This window comes from Eschrichtius robustus, chromosome 7 (genome assembly GCF_028021215.1).
Source record: "Eschrichtius robustus isolate mEscRob2 chromosome 7, mEscRob2.pri, whole genome shotgun sequence".
NCBI classification, from domain to species: Eukaryota; Metazoa; Chordata; class Mammalia; order Artiodactyla; family Eschrichtiidae; genus Eschrichtius; species Eschrichtius robustus.
The window spans coordinates 135,231,119-135,239,294 of NC_090830.1; the positions used below are offsets into that span (position 1 = coordinate 135,231,119).

General features: G+C 47.5%; 1 non-coding gene across 1 annotated transcript; it reads left to right on the forward strand.

The window, feature by feature from the left end:
* The first annotated feature begins 6,255 nt into the window (after positions 1 to 6,255).
* Positions 6,256 to 6,362, forward strand: LOC137767904 (U6 spliceosomal RNA). Its single transcript, XR_011074595.1, has one exon. It is a non-coding gene; the product is annotated as a U6 spliceosomal RNA (small nuclear RNA).
* The last annotated feature ends 1,814 nt before the right edge of the window (positions 6,363 to 8,176 follow it).

Consider the following 8,176-nt stretch of genomic DNA (forward strand, 5'->3'; position numbering starts at 1 on the left):
GTTAATTTATTTCATAGTTGACATTAATATCCTCCTAATTTCTTTGTATATATTTTGTTATGCTTTAAAGGCCACCTGCTGTAAAGTTATTAAATCTTAAATACCCCTTTTAAAAACTGGAATAATGTATTAAGGTCAAATAATATTCCATAAAATATATATTTCTGCTAATATCAGTAAAAATATTTTAATTTTTCATTAGATTCATATCATTTCATTTCACACAGTCAGCACCTCTAAATGTTAAAAATCTTAATATGACAAGTGTGTTTATTTATGCAAGATACTAACCACAACTTCGTTAGAAAACAGTCGAGGACTCAGAAATCGGTGGAAAATACATTTTCCTGACACTGACTTTACAGCCCTGAGCAGTGGCGGTTTTTTGAAAGCAAGCTGTTTGTGAAGATACAGTGTAAATAGGGAATTCTGTAGTCCTCAGTCTCAACCCACGTGGTTTATCTTTACCTTTTAAAGATCAAAGAAGACTTTACAACCTGAGTCCAAGTCTAAAACACACTGGAGTAGTCAGTGACGATATAGTAATACTTAAAAATGCATTTATCCAAGGCTGTGTCGTGCCATCTTGGCCAGATGAGAAAAGATGTAAAGGCCAGCGGTCCAGTTCGCCCGGGCCTTGGGTCCGGCAAAACCAGTTATCAGAGCTTCAGTCCCACGGCGCTGGGCGCCGCTTGCTGTCTGTCTGTCTGAGAATCACACCCACCGCACTTCTCACTCTCCCCCGCGCCCCCCGGCCCCCGCCTTTCTGCCCTGCTTGTCGTGAGCTGTGCCTCAAGGCATGACAAAAAGCCACTTCCCATTCCAAAAGGTCAGATAGAGCATCTGACACGCGTGGAAGCGAGGAGCTCCCGCCTGGTAGAAAGAGTTGGACAGCCACAAGCAATTATGCTTTAAACTTTCTGAGAAGCATTTTGGTATTTAGAAATCTCTTGTAAAAGCTAAGACTGTTTGTAAGAAAAGAAATCTTAAAAAAATCTAGATTTATACAGTTTTTTTTAAAGTCCCACTCCTCGATATTTAATAAAAGAAAAAGAGAAATCCTTAATCTAAAGGCTAATTTATTTTTAAATGGTTACTAGTGAGACCTCTGACACTGGATAATAATGATCTCACTGCCAGACAGGATTGGCTTATGGGGCAAAAAAAAGAGAAGGGATGAATGTAGAAAGGTTTGATTTAATGGCAGTGATCTGTCTGTGGCTGTTAGGTACCTAGCAGATGAGCACAATATAAAAAAAAGACATCTGAAAACATTTAACATGTGCATTTTTGGGTACATTTTTTGCTTTTTAAAAGAGATGTGAATCTGAAGGCCTTTATTTGATATTTCCACTGGTAACTGATTGCACAAAGGTAACCCAGGGTAAGTTACGTCCTAATAACAAGCCCATGGGTAATCAAGCTTCTGCCACTCCTCCGAGCCCCACCCAAGGGTCAGCTGAGGTGCCCAGCTGGACGGACAAAAGCACAACTTCGTGAGCGCTGCCATGGCCACCAGCCTGCAGCCCTGGGCTCCACACACAGCTGAATGCGTCCCTCACCCTTCTGGGTGCAATGATTATGCATTTGGGTCGAAGAGAAAATGGAGGGAGCTTTGCAAGATGCACCTGGTGGCCCTGTTTGTTTTCATTGTTGAAGTCCCAAGCCCGAAGCCCTTCTTGACTAAAGGGGAAGAGAGAAAACTGAGCACCAAAGCCTAGAAACAGAGCCAGTGTTTGTGGTGAAGGCGACATATAGGGGTCATAGAGTCGAGGCGAGGCGCCTGGATTGGGGTCCAAATTTAGGAGCCTTTAATGAGAATCCTTCAGGCCCTTCAATGGTCTTACTGGCATCTCTTGTCTTGAGATTAAGGTAGACCTTCTTGGGGAAGCGCCCCGTCTGTGTGTTCTTCTGCCCCCTTGGTGCATCCCCCTTGTCTGCTGCGGTTCTGCCCTCGTGGTTCTGAGAACAGAGCAGAAGCCACTGTCCCTGGGTTGCAGAACCCCCTCCGCCTTTGGGGCAGTACTTGCCTCCCAGTAGCTGCAGCCTCCTGGCCTTGGCCGCGGTCCCGGTTCAGACAGCCTTGGTGGGCGCTCCGGGACTCCTGTCCTCTCTGTCTCGCTGGGATAGGTTGACTCTTCCTCCCCTTCGGTCAAAGAAAGTCCATTGTACATAACAAAACAGCGCCAGGCTGGTAAAGTCATTTTTCTTTGCCAGTTTTCTCCATTGCATGCGGCTACATTCAAATGCCAAATAGCGATTAGAAGACTACCGTTCTGATCTCCTTGCTGTATCAGTCACTATGTGACTCACTTTACTGTTTCTCTCCATGTGCTCTACGAATGAAGAATGCATACCAGTGTTTTAAAAGGTATTTTTACGTGTTTTTAAAAACTTTTTAAAACGAGCCTGACACCTCGGTTTCAGCATTTGGAGTCATGCCCATGTTATTTTTTTAAATGTGTGATTACTGATACTTCTGTTGTGTTTGTGTTAATTTATGTGCAATCTTTATAATATATGTATGTATTCCGGTTTCAACTCTCATTTTTTTCTTTTATTCCATTTATCATTTGATCTTGCTCTGATTATGATGCCAGTGAATGCTGCTGAATTCTTTGTATATGCAAATTGCAAGATCCAAAACATTCTGATGCAAGGATAAATCTTTACTTTGACTTCCAGCCTGCCTGCGTCTCTTTCTTCATTGAAATCTCCTTATCTCGTTCCTCTGCCTTAAATCCTTTTAGACAAGACATTCGTTAGGAGGGAAGCATTGATTGATGCAGACAATTTTAGGACTTGTAAAATTTAGCTCAGACATGGTATAGAAACAGCCCCCTGGGCATGAGTGGGCGTGATGGCCAGCGGGCTGGTCTTCAGAAGTCCTGAGTGGTGTGTGGCGCACGAGTCACAAGTGGCCCTGCAGAGGGCCCATGTCCCTCCTCGAGTCCAAACAGGGCTCCGAGCTCTGAGCAGTGGTTTCTCAAAATCTACGAGGAAGGTGACCACATGCTCAAAGTCCACAGCCAGGTGGGGTCAGAAAGCCCTTCTAATGTTGCTTCTCCTCCTAAAACCTAAACACCTGTTAGGTCTCCCTTTACACACCTTGTGTCTCTGGTGACCCCAGCTCTCTTTTTCAGCTTCACTGCCCTTCCCCAGCTCACACCCCAGCTTCCTCTTTTAGATACTCTGGGCCTAATGTGGAAATCTAAACATACGCTTTTTATTATTGGTTGTATTTATTTAATAAATTTTATAAGCCTTGTTATATTTGTTACAGATGCGATTAATTAGGATGAGGGCCTAGGAGTCGGGTGGGCCATTAGGGTGGGTCCATTCTACTCCAGTATGAGGGCGCCTTTATGAGAAGAGGGAACTTGGACCCAGAGACACGTGCACAGGGAGAAGAACGTGTGAAAAGAAGGCAGGCATTGGAGTGATGCTTCTGCAAACTGGGAAGCCCGGAGGCTGCCGGAGACCAGGGAGTGGGTTCTCTTTCACAGCCTCAGAAGGCAGCAACCTTGACTTGGCCTTCATGCCTGCCGGACTGGAGACAATAAGACTTGGTTGTTTGAACCATCTGGTTTGTGGCACTTTGTTAGGACGGCCTTAGCAGACCAACACCCTGCCCCCGCTCTGACCCCTACAGCCAAGGTTTCTGTTGTTGGATGTCCCCGAAAGAAGCCCTGAATCAAGCACGTGGGTGCAGGTGGCTAATGGGGAGGAGACCCCCACACGTGCGAGTGAGGGAACAGGGTGGGAGGGGCAGCACAAAGACCCCCCCCGCCCCGGGGACTCGACTCTGCAGTGATGCACGAGGGCCTCCCCGAATCGCCCTCCCCAAGGACGGGACCCTGGAGCCCTGCCCCACCACTACCCCCGGCCCAAGTTGGAGGTTTTCTCCAGTGGTGCCAGCCCCTGGTTTCAAAGGACGGTGCCACCCTGGCGACACAGGGAGATGCGTTTGTTGTACAAGTTCAAACCAAACAGAAAGAGTGTGTACGAACTTGGCCTTTCACTTGACTCCTCCACCTCAGTCCATTGGTAACTTTGGGGTACATCCTTCCAGACAGCTATCTGCAGATTTAAACCTGTACAGTTACATAAACACACGGACTCTTGCTTGATTGTTTGTTTATAAAAACAACAGAGCCGAACTCCCGGTATATCATCAAATCCAGGATGACAAAATTGCCAAACCCACTTTGTTTTGCTGAGAAAGCAAACATACTGCCAATTATTTCTTGCAAGACACCGTCAGTTTTGAGATACATCCTGACGTTCGAGAGGTTAATATGTAAAAACCTCGTATCTTAGAAACGACAAAATGCACTACCTGCGGGCAGTTGTGTACATTGCCCCTTTGTCCCGCCTTAGGATCGGGCCATGTCAGCATATACACAGCTTTCTCATCCTGTCTAAAGGCTGCTTGGCATTCCTGGCATAAAGCTACTCTGGTGGACATAAAACGTGGAGACTAACCCTTTGTTATTCATGTTATAAATATTTCCCTTCGCTTTATAAAAGACTGTCGTTGATGGCTATCTAACGTCCCTTGTCCAGGAAGCTTTGGGACTTACCAGCCTGTTGACAGGGTTGCTGGGTGTGTGGGTGATTCCGCCTGGCAGCAGGGCCCTCTGTGGCCCTTGCATGGCGGCACCCAATAAACGCATCAAACCATTCATGCCTGTGGGATCACCGTGTAGACGCCAGGCGGGGCTTCGCATGAACAAGTCCTGGGCACTTTCTGTCCCTCTGTGAGGAGCAATGTTGATGACATCCACGTGTCAGCACGGCGCTCTGCACCAGGAGAGGGGAGACCGCAGCCATGTCCGGGCGACGGCCCGAGCCCCGGGGGGTCTGCACGGCACCGCAATCAGGGTCCCTCGGGCTGTGGCTGGACCATCGCATCTGTGTCTGGGAAGACGATCCCACCAGCTCTTCTAGAGGAATCGTCTAGAAAGCCCAGCAGATGAGCATTTCCCAGCCACAGTGTCTTACGTCGTTTTTAGTTCAGTAGCTGGACTTGACTTTATGGAGTGGACGTTTCCAATGTGCTTTCCACGACAACCCGGACACCTCCACCCAGCGTGCCCGTCTGCTGAGGCCTGAATTCCTCGGTCTTGACTGTGTTTCGGACTCAGGATGGCCCTTCCTTCCTGCCTCAGCCCCTCCAGGTAGTAACGAACTTGACGCCCGGACACCCAAAAGCCTTTCTCTGCACCTGACAGACTTCTTCCTGGGAACAAACCGACCCACCACGGGCTCCCAGCCCCTGACTTGCCCGCAAGTTCACTCCCAGGATCTACTCACGTTAGGACGGCCAACCTCGGGGCAACACGCGTCTTCGTTTGCTGACTCTGCGGCCCTGACCAAATCCCTGTCCCTGGACTCCCCACTTCTGTCCAGACGAACAGGACAGAGCCAGGGTTGTGGGGAGTCCCCTTCCCCGAATACAAGGGCTGTTCCTGCAGGACAAAAGTGGGCCTGCTGGCCAGGAGGGGAAGCAACTGTCCGGCCACGTCAGAGCTGGGGAAATGCAGACAGGAGGCCAAAGAGTCCACGCCGACCCCACCCCGTCTGCCACTCACTGTCTTGCTTTGGTTTGGTTTTCTTTCCCTTCCCTCCCTTTAATAAAAAATACCGTGGGTTTTAAGATCATTTCATCCCAGACACCTCCTGCACTGGTCACCAGGGTATAGAGACTTGTCCAGCCATGGTCTGCCCACCTGGATGGACAAAGCTTTGTCCTAGAAGGAGGCGTCTAGTTTTCACTGCACTACGTCCCACGAGGATGCACAGCAAGACCCCCGGATACAAAACGGGGGACTAACCCAGCCTGGGAAATGGGGATGGGGGTGAACGAGGCTTCTCTGAGGGAGTCTCACTGGAGCTGAGCTCGGGGCTGACGGGGATCATCCCCACAGGAGGTGGGGAAAGTCCCAGGCAGAGAAAAGAGCAGGGTGTGTGTGTGTGTGTGTTCATCTGCATGTATGAGTATGTGTGTGTGTGTATAAATGCATGAATGTGTATCCATGTGTATGTGTGTAGGAATGGGCGTGGATCCATGTATATGTTTATGTATATGCATGTGTACATGTGTGCAGGTCTACGTATGTGTGAGGGGGATGGGGGGGTTTAACTAAGAAAGACAAGAGTTGGCTCGTACAGAATTGGAGCAAAAAAGTCGAGGAGAGATTGTGGCAGCCATATCACGGAAAAGCTTGGAGATGAAAAAAAATAGCTTCCATCGTGCTCGCCTCGGCAGCACATATACTAAAACTGGAACAATACAGAGAAGATTAGCGTGGCCCCTGCGTAAGGGTGACACGCAAATTCGTGAAGCGTTCCATATTTTTTGTTATACGGAAGAAACTAACACAACATTGTAAAGCAATTTATACTCCAATAAAGATGTTAAAAAAAAAAAAAGAATAGCTTCCATTTAGTGAGAACTTTCCATGAGAGGGATGTTACTCACTTGGAATCTGAGGCTCAGAGAAGGTACCAAACCACACAGCGAGTAGGTATTTATTTCTTGCACCCCATTCTGAAACACACAATTAGCCTGGCTAAATAATGGTGGTTAATATTTCTGACCCTTCACCCTCAAGAATGCTAAATAAAGGATGTGTCCTGTGGACGTGTGCTTTTGTAGACACTTGTTTGAATGACCTTTTCTAATCCAGCACCTACAACCCTGTAAAATAAAACCACTCTTATGCTCTTGATATGCTGTACTTACGAAGGCGAGAAAATATGCTGATATATTTCAGTGAGATTTTTGGTTAGAATTGAACCCTAAGAGATTTTTAATTAATTTTTATCCCATTCCCCAGGCATACAGCTAATTGAAATTTTTCTATACGTAAGGTTCATAATTATTACTAAATGTGAAGTGCTGGCAGAACAATTTCATCATAGAAAATTCCTATTTTACAATTTCTTGAATCTTGCCTACCTAAATGACACATGGATGACTCACACCTTCAAATAGAGCGCCTTTTCTAACGAGGGTTGCGCTTCCTAAAATACTCTCCCTTCTGCTTGCCAGAATTCCACCCCTTTCCGGCCCAGCTCTTTGAATGTCCCCTCCCTGCTTCATCCTCAACCCTCCTGCCGCCATCTGTCACTCACCCTCCCTTAAGATTTCAGACAACACTGTCTAAAACTGTATTACAGCAGCCAAAATAGCAAAAGCAAATACCACTGACTCAGCAGACACACCTAGATTCATGTATTCATTCAGCAAACATTTATTATTATGTGGACCTGGCTCCATGCCAGACACGGGGATTACAAGAGTAGACAGGCAGGGGCACCGATGTTACAGTTCACACTCTAGGGGACAGCGACCTTTTCTTATCTTCCATCCATACCTCCACCTGGCAAGGTAAGTGAATGGGGAGGACTCCATACAGGTGACTGGAGGGAAGGTGTGCTCATTTCTGATTTAGGGAACACAAAGGAGGACAAAGCAGGACAAAGCAGAACAGCAGTGTGATGGACAGCTCTGAAACTGAAGAAAGACAAAGTCCAGGCTTAAAACGAGATGTAGGAGCCATGGGCTCACGTGTAAGTGATTCAGAAATGGTGGGGAAAGAGCCTCACGCTCTGCGGCTGTCAGAAACGGCCGTTCTTTTGGGGGAAACGTTCGGGTTTGTGTTGCTCCCTGTCCAAGGTGACCTGCTGGGGACTAAGTCAGGCCAACAGGCGTGGTCAGAGAAAACACAGGTGAGAGCAGATTTGCAGAAAGCTCAGAATGTGTAAATGACATGAAAGCTCAGAGGGGTGCTACAGTTTGGAATTGAGGGGCACCCTGGCCGATGGCCCTAAGATTGAGTGGGGGGGATCCCTTCTCAGATGAAAGCAGTCCCAGTTTAGACAAAGATACTTAACGTGAAAAAGGCAAGCTACCCGTCATTCCTCAAAGTCTCATCGTTACCCTGAAAATGGCATCACAAACTGTCCTCCAAATCACACATTTATTCCCTTAAGTGGTCAGGACACCAAGGAGAGGACAGCCCTGTGCAGATGACCCACAGCCCTAGTGCCTGGACCCGAGGTCTCCCCAGTGTAAAGGTATATCTTGTAACTTTCATTTTTCTCTTCCTATACCCACTCATTCATGTTTCCAGAGTGCCTGCCTGGTGTTGGGGATGCAGGATAGAAG